Raw genomic sequence first — 14051 nt, 5'->3', positions numbered from 1 at the left:
TAGAATGTCACATAGTCATATAAAGCATAAGACTGTCATAATATACTTTTCATGAATGCCATCTTGATCTAGTTTTGAGGGCCTGGCCAGTCCCCCTTTTAAATAGTTTAGTCAAAATACCCAGCCACCTCCTTATAGAACTGTTAAAGTCTTGTAACTTCATACCCATCCAAACTGTTTATGTTTAGGTACCAATCAGAGACAACCACTATTACCCAAAGGCCGTTGAAGGTATTCAAAACAGCCATATTTATTCCTCTGCCAACTTATTTCTTCATGCAGGAAACTAAAACAAAACAAAACAAAAAACCACTTGGCCTTGATGTTTCTGTATGTCTCATGATTGATGTGTAATACTTCTGGTAAGGTAGATATGAGGGGGCATGGTAGGAATTGTAAGAGAAAGAAAGGAATGCCATATGATTAAAATGTTTTGTATTTCTGTATGAAATTCAATAAAAAAATCAAAGCAACCAGACAAATACATCTCAACCTTTAGATAGTTACAAAACAATGCTAATTAAAACAATTAAAATCCAAAGTTAACATTGCTGGTATATAAGAAAGCAGCTGATATTTGCATATTAACAGTATCATATAAGCTTTCTATAATCACCTGTTTCTTTGTTTTCCCCTTGCCTTCTTTATCACTTTAAAAAAGTTTATAACCTAACAGTTGTATCATCTGCAAATACATTTCTTCCCTTTCCATCTTTACACCTTTCATTTAAATTTTTTTCTTCTCTTAAATAGAACCTTCTATATAGTTCTGGAAAGAGACTCTGAGAAACATTCAAGAGAGCTTAAAGTGTCTATCTATCAAAAACGGTGCTAGCTATACCCCATATTTCTGTTCTGTTTTCTTTACCAAATTGTAGTAGTTTTCTGCCTTTCCTAGTTTCCTGGCAGTTTCTTTCCAGAGTAGGTGTTTTTCTGACCCTGGTAAGCCTGTCACTACAATGTTTTATATTTATTAAGTTGTAGAAAATCCTCAGTTTGGTGAGGATCTAATCAATGAGTAGCCCAATCTTTACATCAAGATAAAATGAAAGAATTTTCTAGTGAGAAAGTGTTTTCCATCTTGAATGGGATAGTACTTATACTGATTTACACATTTATCACAGGCAAATGACCTCTTCACTGAAAATGAGTGAAATATAAGTAAATTGTACTTACAGTTCATATGGTAACATAAAAAGACAGCTTTCAGAGCAATTTATAATCAACTGAAATGTTACAAGCATTGCTGACCAGAGGCCTGGCTCTGAGTCCAGGTGTACTACATTGAGAGAGGGAGTGGGGGGTGAGGTGGGAAGAGGATGGAAGTGGAGAAGGAGAGGAGAGGAGAGAACATACACACATATACATTTATAGCTTGATCAAAAATAGTAAGACTTTTGAGTCTCCACTTTGCCCACATCAATGTTGTAACATAAAAAAAAAAAAGAAACAAAAGCCAGTAAATATACATGTGTGCTTTATCTGTGGGGCTCAGATACCATAGATAACTTGAAGATAAATCATACTTACAGCGCTAGCCTGGTCTTCCCTTTTAAGGGAGTTGGAATTAGGAACAACAACAACAACAAGACAAACTTTGAAAATTGATTCTAATTTCTAGGATTCACTTGTAATCCCCTTCTTTTCTTTATTTTTCTCTAATATTGAGACACTTCAGACACTTAGTTATCTATTTGGCCATCTGTTACTGAATTCCTCCATGGATGAGGGTGCCTGCAGCACATCAGTAATAGATTCCCCAGCTTTTGCCTGAAAGGAGTGGAGAAGGAGCCAATGACAGATGAGAGCTGAGTGCAGCACCTATGGGAAGGACGCACGAGAAGAACCAGAACTTTTCTACTGCCTGTTTTCATTGCAGCTTTTTATGGGGCAATTTCAATCTTTCAAAACTTTTTGTCTGAAAACATCACTAATCTTTCTGTGCCTTGGTTTCTCTGAGGAACATATATGACTTACTGTCATCTGGTCTTAAATGGGGGAATGACAATGTGAAGAAAAAAATATCTTTCTACCTAATCTGAGGAAAGTATGTTTGGAAAGAGTGGCCCTTAGGTTGAGATTAACTGAAGTCCATTATTAGAGGGATAGCATCACAAAGCAGAAGTGGTACCCCGGAAATATTTCACAGTTCACAGTTAGAAGCTTAAAATTGATTCATTTATAAAAGTAACAGACAAGTTAAAAACAAGGAAAATGACCATTTGGGTAGATGCATTTTATATTCAACATAAAAAAAGTAGAAAACTATGTTTTAAGTATCATTTCAAAGTGCTAAGTTGATCAAAATGTAATTTCACAGAATATGAAGAACTGTGTTTTGGAAGTTGCAGGGCATTTACCCACCAACCCTACAGTTCCCCGGAGTTTTCTTGAGTGTGAGCAGCAGGAAATATTAGATGGAAGGATTTATAGTGCAGAGATAAACAGAAAACACAGGATAGCCTTGAGAGGACCTGGAACCTATTCCAATGGGCCCTGACTGTCTCTGCCTCAGGGTATTTATAGAGACGCCAAGGGGTGGAGCAAAAGACCTCCCCCCCTCCCCTAGCACAGCCAAGTGCAGACCACCTCAGACACCTGCACTCAGGCCCGTGGTCCCAATCATCCTCTCTATGTAGACCTGCTGGGTAAAGCCACAAGGAACCTGAAAAGAGTCTCCTACAGGAAGTCAAAAGTTTTTGTTTATAGACATCTTTAGAACTCCTTAGGCCTGTGACACAGAAACTCAAAGACACTGGATTCAGTCTCTAGGAAATTCTGCTTACTTAATAATAATGAATACACACATTTATATAAATAATCACATCTTAATTGTATCTTCTTTTTTTTAAGATTTATTTATTTATTATGCATACAATGTTCTGTCTGCATGTGTCCTTGCAGGCCAGAAGAGGGTACCAGATCTCATTGCAGGTGGTTATGAGCCACCATGTGGTTGCTGGGAATTGAACTCAGGACCTCCGGAAGAGCAGTCAGTGCTCTTAACCTCTGAGCCATCTCTCCAGGCCCCATTGTGTCTTCCATGCATTTTAATATTCCAGTATTTATAAATAGTATGAGAAAACCCCTATAATAGCCAATTTTACAGATGTTATATTCACATCTCAATCTTAAAGTCTACATAGCCAAAGTCATCCCAAGTAATAATCATCCTGCTGGAGAGATTATCTTACCTGATTTGGAGCTACACTTTAGAACCAATGTAATAACACCTGCATGATACTGACATAAAGACATACACATAGATCTATGGAATAAAGTAAGGACCCAGATACAAACCTATATCTTCCTGACTTTTGACAGACTCTAAAAAATAAACATAGAAAAAGAGAGCTTTGTTAACAAATGATACTAAAAAGATGATGTTCATGTGTAGTAGAATGGAACTATATATTTCTCTCACATTGAACAAAAATCAACCCAAATGGACCAAGGGTTTCAACATAAGACCCAAAGCTCTGAACCTACTAGAGAAAAATGTAAAGAGTACACTACAAGATACAGGAATAGATAAGGACTTTAAAAATAGGACTTGACTTGCTAGGGAAAGAAGGACAATTGACAAATGAAATGTTGTGAAGTTATACAATTTCTATACCAAAATGTAAACTATCAATCATGTAAAGAAGTAGCCTAACAGAACAGAAAAAAATCATGCCAGCTAAATATCTGATAAAGGAAAAAATCTAGAAAATTCAAATGTCTCAAGAAATTAAACATCAAGAATGCAAACAACCCAATCAAACATTGGTCCATGGGATGAAACAGAGAATTCTTGAAAAAAAAAAAAGTAAAGAAAAAAATACAAATGCTAAAAAAACATTTTAGAAAGTATTAAACATCATTAGCCCCAGCAGAATGTGAGTAAAAAGTACTTTATGGTTCCACCTCACCTCAGTCAGAATGGATATAAGAAAATGATATAGAAAAATACTGGAGAGGCAGTGGGAGAGCAGAATCCTTACTCATTGTTGGTGAGAATGTCTCATGCCACCTCTACGGAAATCTGTATAAAGGTTTCTTGAAAAGCTAAAAGTAGAACTTCCTTATGGTCCAGCTATACCACCCACTCTTGGGCATGTGATATAAAGGACTTTACAGCATAATTCACGGATCTATTTACAATATCTAGGTAATATAATCAGTGCAGATATACATCAACTGATGAATGGATAATAAAAAAGATTACATATGCATAATTTAATCCTATTCATTCATAACAATGAAACTGAACTTTGAAAAAATGTTGATGGAAATGGAAAATATGCTGAGTGAGATAACTAGGCTCAGGAAGAAAAGTGTTTAATCCAGAGCCTTGTTTCAAATTTAGATTTTTGTATTTAAATTTAAGTGTGTTTACAGAAGCCAGTGAGCAATAACAAAGCCATGTGGGTAGTGAACTAAAGGGGGAATTATAAAATACACTAAATTTGAAACTGGGGAGATACTGGATGTAAAGAGGTTTAAATGGTTGAGATAGGCTGGATAAGGGGAGTGGAGAAATGGGGAAAAGGGCTAACAAAATCTAAGAACACACACACACACACACACACACCCATATGAAACTCCACTGATTTATGAACAAAATGTTTAATTAAAATAAAAAAATTAAAAAAAAAAACAATAGAGCAAAGGTACCCTTCCCAGATAGATAATGTTGTTCGCCAGAAGTCATAGACTTTGATACAAGAATTCTAGGGTCAGATGTGGGATAACTCCCTATTATTTGTTGGCCAAAAAAAAAAAAAAAAAGCCTCAGAGAAACACAGCAAAATATAGATTGTTGTAACTCATCTTATTTACCACCATACTTTGATGGCAATCCCTATTGATGAGAACACCACATTTAGGTTACATGTCCCAGAGTAATCAAGATAGAACCTAACTGGTAGTTCCCTTCCTGCTATCTAGTGTTCACAGTGCCAGATGATGTCATGCATGCAGGCTGCTGAGTTTGAAAATGCATCAACTACTTTATCTGACTCTAAAGTATTTGTGCTACACTACTAATAAAGTAGGCAAGTTACGTTTATCAGTGCAATAGTGGTGGTATGAATATTTTGAGATTAAAAACCTCAAAATAACTGATAGGTTTTGGGGTACATACCATACTAGAGAATACACACAAGATGCTATCATCCCAACTAAATCTTGTATCTGGTAAAGATAAGTAACCAAGTTGTGAACACTACCATTATTCCCTAAATGAATTTATTGCCAAATTGACTCCTAAACATGTATGTTTATGCCCACAGAGTAGTGAAACTCTTAGCCTGGGCTTATGAGTTTTTGTAGAAAATAATGTTAATAAATAGATTTACATATGGTCAAAGTGTTGAGAATAAGTAACTTGATGGGTCCTCAGGACATCTATGGCTGGGAATGTCTATTGAAGAGGGAGTGTCCCTTTTTTCTAATGGTGTAGTCACTGGGAGAATAAGCAGGAAGAATAAGGGAATAAGATGGAAAGGAAAAAGTGGATATAAGGGGTGGTAGGGAAAAAATACACTCACAATACATTTTGTGTATAAGAGAAACCATCAAAAAACTTAAAGAATAAACACATGCAAAAAATGAAATTAATAAAGCAAGATTGTCCCTTCCTAACTATACCCAGGCAGCTCATGCAATCTGAAATAACATTGATAATATGTGTTCAGGATAGTAAGTTAGCAATCCAATTTTAGGTACTTTTATAGCATGTTAAAACAATAATCATGATAAAATTCCATTAGGAACACCAGACTTTAAAAAAACTTGAAAACTCTTGTGAAACATAGGATCTTATATAACCAGAGTTATAAATCAAATTTAATTCAAAAGATATTCAGACAAATGCTTAATAAAATTTTGGGAGAACTTTAAGACTAATGATATTTTGTATCCTGATAATTCCTTTTGTTTTTTCTTGTTAAATGTTTTGATTACTTGAGATAATACAATTTCAAGAAAAATATTATTCATGAAGCTATAACTACCAGTTATTAAAATAGTCTTTGTGACATTGGGGCTAGTATCTATGAACCAGCAACCACTCCTCCAACTGAGCTATATTCCCAACCCTGAAATATCTCCTCCTTCTTGCTCTTCTTTTTCTTTAGATTGACACATGCTCATAGGAACATGGATGAAAGGTTGTATCTTTTCTTTTTTCTTTTTTTGCTTGAAAAATTAAGAATCTCTTTTTTTTATTTATTGTATTTGTGTTTTAATTTTACACATCAGCCATGGGTTCCCCTGTCCTCCCCCCTCCCGCCCCTGTACCCACTTTCCCCCCATTCCCTCCCCTCCATTCCCATCTCCTCCAGGGCCAAGACTACCCTGGGGATTCATTTAAACCTGGTGGATTCAGTACAGGCAGGTCCTGTCACCTCCTTCCAGGCTGAGCATGTGTCCCTGTGTAAGCTCAAGGTTCCAAACAGCCAGGTCATGCACTAAGGACAGGTCCCTGTCCCACAGCCTGGGTGCCTCCCAAACAGTTCAAGCTATTCAACTGTCTCACTTATCCAGAGGGCCTGATCCAGCTGGGGGCTCCACAGCCTTTGGTTCATAATTCATGTGCTTCCATTCATTTGGCTATTTGTCCCTGTGCTTTTCCAATCTTGGTCTCAACAATTCATGCTCTTACAGTCCCTCCTCTTTCTCGACAATTGGACACCTGGAGCTCCACCTGGTGTCTGGCTGAAGATCTCTGCATCCATTTCCATCATTTATTGGATGAGAGTTCCAGCACAACTGTTAGGGTGTTTGGTCATCTGATCACCAGGATTATTCTAATTATGCCATTCCCACCCATCCAACTCTTTCCATGCCCCACCTATATTGTTTTCAAATTCATGGTCTCATTTATTTATGGACACACACACACACACACACACACACACACACACACACACACACAGAGAGAGAGAGAGAGAGAGAGAGAGAGAGAGAGAGAGAGAGAGAGAGAGAGATATCATATGAGTGTGTTCTTTTAGGACTGACCACTTGGGAATGGATAATCTATTAGGAGACATCACAGGAGAAGATCAATTTCCTATCTTTCAGTAGCCATTAATTGCCTTTATCTCTTCATCTAAGGGTGAGGCCTCATGAAAATTCTCCCATCCATGTTGAGCTTTTGCAGTAAAAAAAAAAAAAGTCTTTCTAAACTAAGTGTTACCTAAAATAGATGATGATCATTTACACCTCAATTATCAAGTGAATTATTCATATAAATTATAGAGTATTTTAATTTGATGGACAAACATGACCCTCACCTATAATAGAATTTTCTTGCTTAAAGTTCATTTCATTTAAATTATTTCCAGGTACTTACTGCTTCATGGTTGTTCCCTGTTATAAGGGTCCTAGAGTAAGCTAACATTAAATGATATGTTATTGTTGAAGATGATATTCTGCTATGACTCTCTGAAACTTGAGGAGTAACAAAAAGTAACAAAATTGATCTCCTATTCATTGCTGAACTGGCATGAAGGAAGAATCATTGTTTCATCAAATTCTCCAACTAGATCCACGGCTTTAAAGAACTGTGGGCTTATGCTATGGGTATGACTTCCAACTACATTTCATCAGGAACATCTGCTTTATCTATTGAATGAAAAGTCCGTGTTTTTCCCCCATCCACACCTACAACCCTTTAGGGAGTCCAGGCTTCATGGACTGATGTGCTGCTTTGCACTCTGTGCTGAGTTAGGCTTCTGTTTCTCTGCACTTTTCCAATGTCTTATCATCCCATCTTTGATTTCTGATGCTCTCTCAAACTGTTTTGTTAGAATACAGTCTATATTTGCAAATATAGAAATTTAAATATAGAATTCTTGAAATTCATTTACCATATGCAGGAGATCCTAATCTGCCATTTCCATCTGTTCCAATATTGATTGCTAAAGTCAGTAACAGTTGACACATTTTATTTCACAAGAAAATATGCTATTCCAGTTACCAAACAGCCAAAAAATGGTTGTGGTTATAGTATATGAAGAGTTAATATTGAAGGCAAAAATACAAGGTAGGTTCTTGTGCAGAAAGGTGATGCCCATGACTGGAAAAGGGATTAAGGAGCACAGATACAGGGCTGCCAAGGAACAGAACTTTCAGGTACAAATCTACCTGGCAGACAGTTTTGAGTGTCATCTTGGAGCATCATTTTGAAGTGGACCATGTATCCTGGTCAGGAGAAACTATGCTTGACTTGAGATCCAGGGACAGTCAGAAGTTAATCCTCAGGTGATCTTCCTGAAAGAGTTCCCTAACAAATGACTGATGAGTCACATGCCATGAAATCTACAGGGTCCAGTTCTTTTTTAATAGTCTTAAATTTGGGAATTATACTGGGATATTGATCAGTTCACAATATGGCATTTCAGAGATGACTTGAAATATTCAGAGGCAGAATTGTTATTGAAATGATTGAATTACTCTTGTGGTATACTGGCAGATTATGGTTATAATTTTTATATAAAATGCAGTAGAATCTACAGATGGGACAACATGAGACCAAAAAAGTTTGTGTACAGCAAACAAAAGAAAATTAAACAAAGGAAAAAACATACTAACAGATAAAAAAGATCACAGAAGGGAAAAAGTCTTTATCAGCTATACTTCAGACAGTGGTCTAATACTCATAATTTATAAATAATATAAATAATTAAACACCAAGGAAACAAAATGAACAAATGGGCTAATAAAACATGTAGTCCTTACAGTAAGAAACACTATGAAATATAGGAAAAAGACACAAGAATCATAAAAGAATATGTAAGGATATTTCTCTCCCTTATTCAATTACATTATAGTCACCATACCATTTTTTTTCTCTCATGATGCTAATTTCTTCAGCCACTAGTTTTATAAGTACCAATTTTAAGCTTGCTTCTTTCCTCACCAAACTGAAAGTTCTTGTTGTTCTGCTTTTTGTTCCTGATTCTCACTGTATATCTGACTGACAGCAGTTACAAAGACCTATAATACCCCCTGAGTGCTGAGCTGCACTGAAATTTTTACTATCATGTTAATTAATTTCTTGTCTTCTAATTCAGCCTTCTACAATTTTTCATATGTAACCTTATATGTAAAATAGGTCCCCTGTAGTAATGTGAATGTGATTTTCTATTTTTAAAATTTCCAGTGCTAATTGTATGTATGATTTATTATCCTAAGTTTTTATGATGATTTTTTTGTCCAGGTCTCCCTCTAGGTTATAAGAAAAAAAACGCTTCTTTTTGTCTGTTTTCTTGGAGGGAATGTGTTCTTTGAAAACTTTTTCTGCTTTATTGCTTACATTCATGTAACTACCTAGCTGTCCTACACTTTCCTGGGCTTATCATATGCATCACTTACTTATTGTGGTACAGTTTTTGTGTACTTTCTGTTATACTCTACAATTTTGGATTGTTATAGAGTTCGTCAGAGATGTGTGCGGTTAATGTAGTGTTCTAAGGTTAATTATTTTCTGGCTGTGGGAGGCCTAATTTGAAAGATATTTTGTCATTAATGTTATTTTATGTGATTGGGACATAATGATGATCATTATGATGGTGGTAATATATTAAGACTATTCTGTAAATCAAGGATTGATTCTTGAATGAGAATTTTAGATATCCTGTTTATGTATTAGTAAAATGCATTATCTTATTTGTTGTTTTGGGGGTATAACCTCTGCATAGTCTAGTCTTCAGGCTAATTCAAATAATTGCTTAGTATATTATAACTCTTAATATATTATAATCCAACTTACATGGATATTATGTTAGATATTTTATTTTCTTATTTATTGCAGTTTGTATATTTCTTTTGCTAGGTACTTTTTCCTGAGACTGAGACTCTTTGCTGTGTAGGCAGGAAAGATAGTGTGTGCCTCTCAGGGTCTCTTAAGTTTCAGCTGTTGATCTCCACATCAGAGGTGTGCTACCTCTCATTACAGAAAACAGGTATAACTGTAAAAAGGATAATCTTGCCCTGTAGTGTAAATACATTTTATATACATCACTGAATTGGTTAACTTGTTTGTGATAAAGTCATATAACTTCAAATATTATGCCACTGGTCAGTTAATTTATTCTATTCCCTCTTTAATGAATCAAATCCTATGAACTCTACCAATTGCCAAGAAGGAGTATATTAACTTAAATAAATGAATTTGCATAATTTGTATCATCATTTATCGAATAAAATTTATTCCTATCTCAGCGCCAGCAACTTTAGTCTCCCTGAACAACTGGGTTGCTTCATAACAAGTACTACAGCAATCACAACTTCTAAGTTATTAAAATTTAATCACCAAAGCCAGTAACACTCCAATTTCACATTATACTTTGCAAAGTAGTACATGCATGAGTTTTATCATATGTAGATAACATATATACTATAGAACAGCAAAGAACATGTTTGAAGAAGCCAAGGAATATGGAGTTGATACTGAAGTCACATGTAGAGACAGCTGGTGATTGTCAGAAGCTAAGAGATAAATTTAGCCACAAAGATGCTAAGGCACAAAGCAATCAGGCACAGGTTCGTGTGATGGGCAGTTTGGAGTGTCATCCTGAAGCTGACCATGTACCATTGACAGGAGAAACCATGTCTGAGCTGAAGCCTGGAGAAAGCAAGAAGTTCTTTTTCGGGTGCTTTTGTCAGGAGAATCGCCTAAGAAGGGTCAGAGAGATGGTTTGAATGCTACAGCACATCATCTAGTACCGCTACTTCCTTTATAATCTCATGGAGGGAAGTTATATTGATCAGCACATGTTTCTGGTGTTTCTGATATCATTTTGAATTATTGAAAATGGAATTTTTAATCATTATGAATAAATACTCAGTCTGTCTTTTCATGTGCTGGTAGGTAGCTGGTGGCTGATTACTCGTTTAAACATGACACAGAGTTACTCTACTTTGACCGCTGTGCTCATAATGGAATAACTCATGAAAAACTACTGCCTCACAAAGTAGAAAATCCAAGGTAGTACACAACCCCAAAGCTGACATTCTATTCAGTATTGACCAGTGCAGATCAAAGCACAGTCTGTTCTCTGCAATCTACCCCATGACTCTGACAGCAGAAGTGCAATGATTCTGTGGCCAGAAGAAACACATTGTTCTTTCTACATGATGCATTATGGAGATTACCGGCAAAAGCTGTATGGAAGCAGAATCCCAATAGAATGGCCAAAAATAAGAACCATGTTTTTCTTAGGTGATAATAAATTGAGCTGCTCGAGTTAGAGCAGCCACTCTTGATCCAGTTCAGAAGATTCCAACTGCACTGGAAGACTGCACATGGTATGTATTCTTTGAAGGACATGCTAGTTTGAGTATGGATTTTGTTAGTATTGTCATGTTATGCTCTCAGTGCAACTGAGTTTGTGTTTCATGTTATGGCTGCATGTTTGTGAAATCCATAGAACTGTTCGTTTATTGCTAGTGAAAAGTATTGGGTGCTATTTTAAGTGGAGTTAAATGATATCCAGTAATTATTTGGCTAGACATGAAAATACCTAAACATATGCTCATATCTGGGTATCCATATCATTTCACAAAGCAGTTAGTTAAGGATAATGTAACATGAACAGTTATATAAGATATAAAATGAAATTTAAAAATTCTTAGCAATCTCTCTCTGTCTCTCTGTCTCTGTCTCTGTCTCTCTGTCTCTGTCTCTGTCTCTCTGTCTCTCTGTCTCTGTCTCTGTCTCTCTGTCTCTGTCTCTCTGTCTCTCTGTCTCTGTCTCTCTCTCTCCCTCTCTCTCTCTCTCTCTCTCTCTCTATATATATATATATATATATCATGGGGACTGGAGTGATACCTCAGCAGTAAAGAACACTGGTTGCTCTTTGAAAGGACCCGGGTTCAATTTCCAACACCCAAATGGCATTTCACAACTGCCTGTAACTCCAGTTCCAGGGGATCTGACACCCTTACACAGATATACATGTAGGTAAACACCAATGTGCATCAAATAAATAAAGACACAAATCTTTAAAAAACATTGTCACAAATTAATTAACACAGACACAAGAATTTTCAATAAAATAGTGTTAGGTACATGATTTGATGTTTGCTTCTCTTCTTTATGGTGCTTTGTCTATTCCCTTTACTAGCCAGTCTCTCAGAGAATAAGACCCTTCCCTTTGTTAGTGGTATGACTTCCAGTCTCATTAAACATTAATTTTTCATCTGTGTTGATTGAAGCTATGCCTCTTTCCAGCCCTGTGATCAAGTATAACAAAGAAGGATGTAACAGCACAAGGCAGACATTGGCTTAACAGAATTAATTTTTAGTTTCTGATCACAAATCTCCACAGGGATTTGTTCATATCATCAAATGGTTTAATTTTTTTTGGAAAATCATATCACTTCAAATATTTAGCAGTAGCGATTTTATTTGTTGAAATTTAGTGGAATCATGATAACTACTACAGTTCTCATTAGTAGAATATGCCAGGAATGTAATCATATATATTTGACCTTATATCTATGTCAGAATTTACAAGTTGTTTCTTTCATCAGCTTTAAACCACAAAGTACTTTTGAGTTAGCTTGGTAAACATGACTATGTCAATCATAGTTCTAGATTCCCTTCAAATTTTTATTGCTAAATTAATAAAATTCCATACATTATACTCCACACAACAACATATGGATTACAGACCAGCAAGTAAGTAAATGAACAGGCCATGGCAAGTAAACAGTCAGTACAGAAAGCAAACTTAGAGCGCAGATACTGGTGTAGAAGGTTCATACTGCTGGCTGAATAAGTGATCATGAAACCCATCCCAGAGCTGCCAAGACACAGAGAAATTATGCATTGGCCCACATAGTAGGCAGGTTTGAATGTCATTTTGATGGGTCACCCTGAAGTGGACCATGCAGAGTTGGAAGAAGAAAGCGTGCTTAAACTGAAACATGAGGACAGTGGGGAATTCTCTTGTGATGCACCCCAGCAATTCTCTGACAAATGACTGAGTGATGGGCAGGCAGTTGTGCCATTGTCTTGGAGTGCCTTGTTTCTAGTCTTTAGGTATGTGAGAGAGAACCAGTGTAACAGATGGAGTTCATGTGTCTGATAGTTCTTTTAGTTTTGAAATGTCTATGGGTGGAACGTTTTATTGGCACTAATAAATTATTTACCAGTTGTGGCCTGTGGTGTGCTGGCAGGTTGGTATTTACTTGTATAAACAGGGCATTCTACTTTGGCACTTGCAGTCAAAATGCAGTACTTAATGGCAAACTTCTGTTTGTAAGATCAATTCACTCAGGCAAAGCAGAGCTGGAATGTTATTATTCTGTACAACAGAGTGGATCGCAAAGCATGGCAAGACTTTTCTCCATAAATATTTAAAGAAATTCTACAAAACCCAGCTTTGACAGTACAAAGTGAAAAATGGACCACATGGAATTAAGCTTAACAAAAATTTTAGTATCAATGTTAACTTTTATATAATTCCTTTAAGTTACAAAAAGTGGGAAGAAACTACGCAAAACAAAGCCCTAAGAAGTAAAACATTGTTTAACATTGCAATTCTTATGGCTTATATTTTTTGTATGTAAACTAAGGGAATAAATACAATTTTAAAATAATTTATTTTTTATGTATGAGGGTATGCCTGAATGAATGTATGTGTACTATGTATGTGCTGGAGTCCATGATGTTCAGAAAATGGCATTGGATCCCCTGGAACGGGAGTCACAGGCAAATATGAACTGCCATGTAGGTGCTGGAAACTGAACCTGGGTCCTTTGCAAGAGTAGTAAACACTTCTAAGTTATCTCTCCAGATCCAAGAAACATACAAATAAAAATCCATGCATTTGACCCTTGTAAAGGCATCTACTATAAACACAATATTTTAAAGTAGTAAATACTAAAAATATTTTTACACTGAATGCTTAAAACATATAGCAGATTTCTTCAGAATACCTTCAAAGGGATGAAAGAAAATTATTTTTTATAATTCTATTTATGTAATAATTTTAATAATAAAAGTAAAAAAAGTCACTTCTAGGCCACCAAGTAACAGAATTTGTCTGAGGAGA

General features: G+C 35.9%; 2 protein-coding genes across 3 annotated transcripts in view; both read left to right on the top strand.

Annotated features, from left to right (window-relative positions):
- Rnpc3 (RNA binding region (RNP1, RRM) containing 3) overlaps nucleotides 1-10176 on the top strand; it is a 54454-nt gene extending 44278 nt beyond the window's left edge. The window contains exon 16 of the transcript XR_004945172.1: nucleotides 9824-10176. The gene's annotated coding sequence lies outside the window, so the exon portion shown is untranslated. The remainder of the gene's footprint in view (nucleotides 1-9823) is intronic.
- Nucleotides 1-14051, top strand: part of LOC118585281 (alpha-amylase 1) — a 50128-nt gene that overhangs the window by 15977 nt on the left and 20100 nt on the right. Inside the window, exon 1 of one of the 2 annotated variants that reach the window (XM_036189628.1) lies at nucleotides 11240-11298. The exons of the other annotated variant lie outside the window; for it this stretch is intronic. The gene's annotated coding sequence lies outside the window, so the exon portion shown is untranslated. Of the gene's footprint in view, nucleotides 1-11239; nucleotides 11299-14051 lie in introns of those variants that run through there. 2 annotated transcript variants of the gene reach the window in all.

Source organism: Onychomys torridus, chromosome 6, assembly GCF_903995425.1.
Source record: "Onychomys torridus chromosome 6, mOncTor1.1, whole genome shotgun sequence".
Classification (NCBI taxonomy): domain Eukaryota; kingdom Metazoa; phylum Chordata; class Mammalia; order Rodentia; family Cricetidae; genus Onychomys; species Onychomys torridus.
Note: the sequence above shows the minus strand (reverse complement) of the source record. Positions and strands in the feature narration are given on the sequence as shown.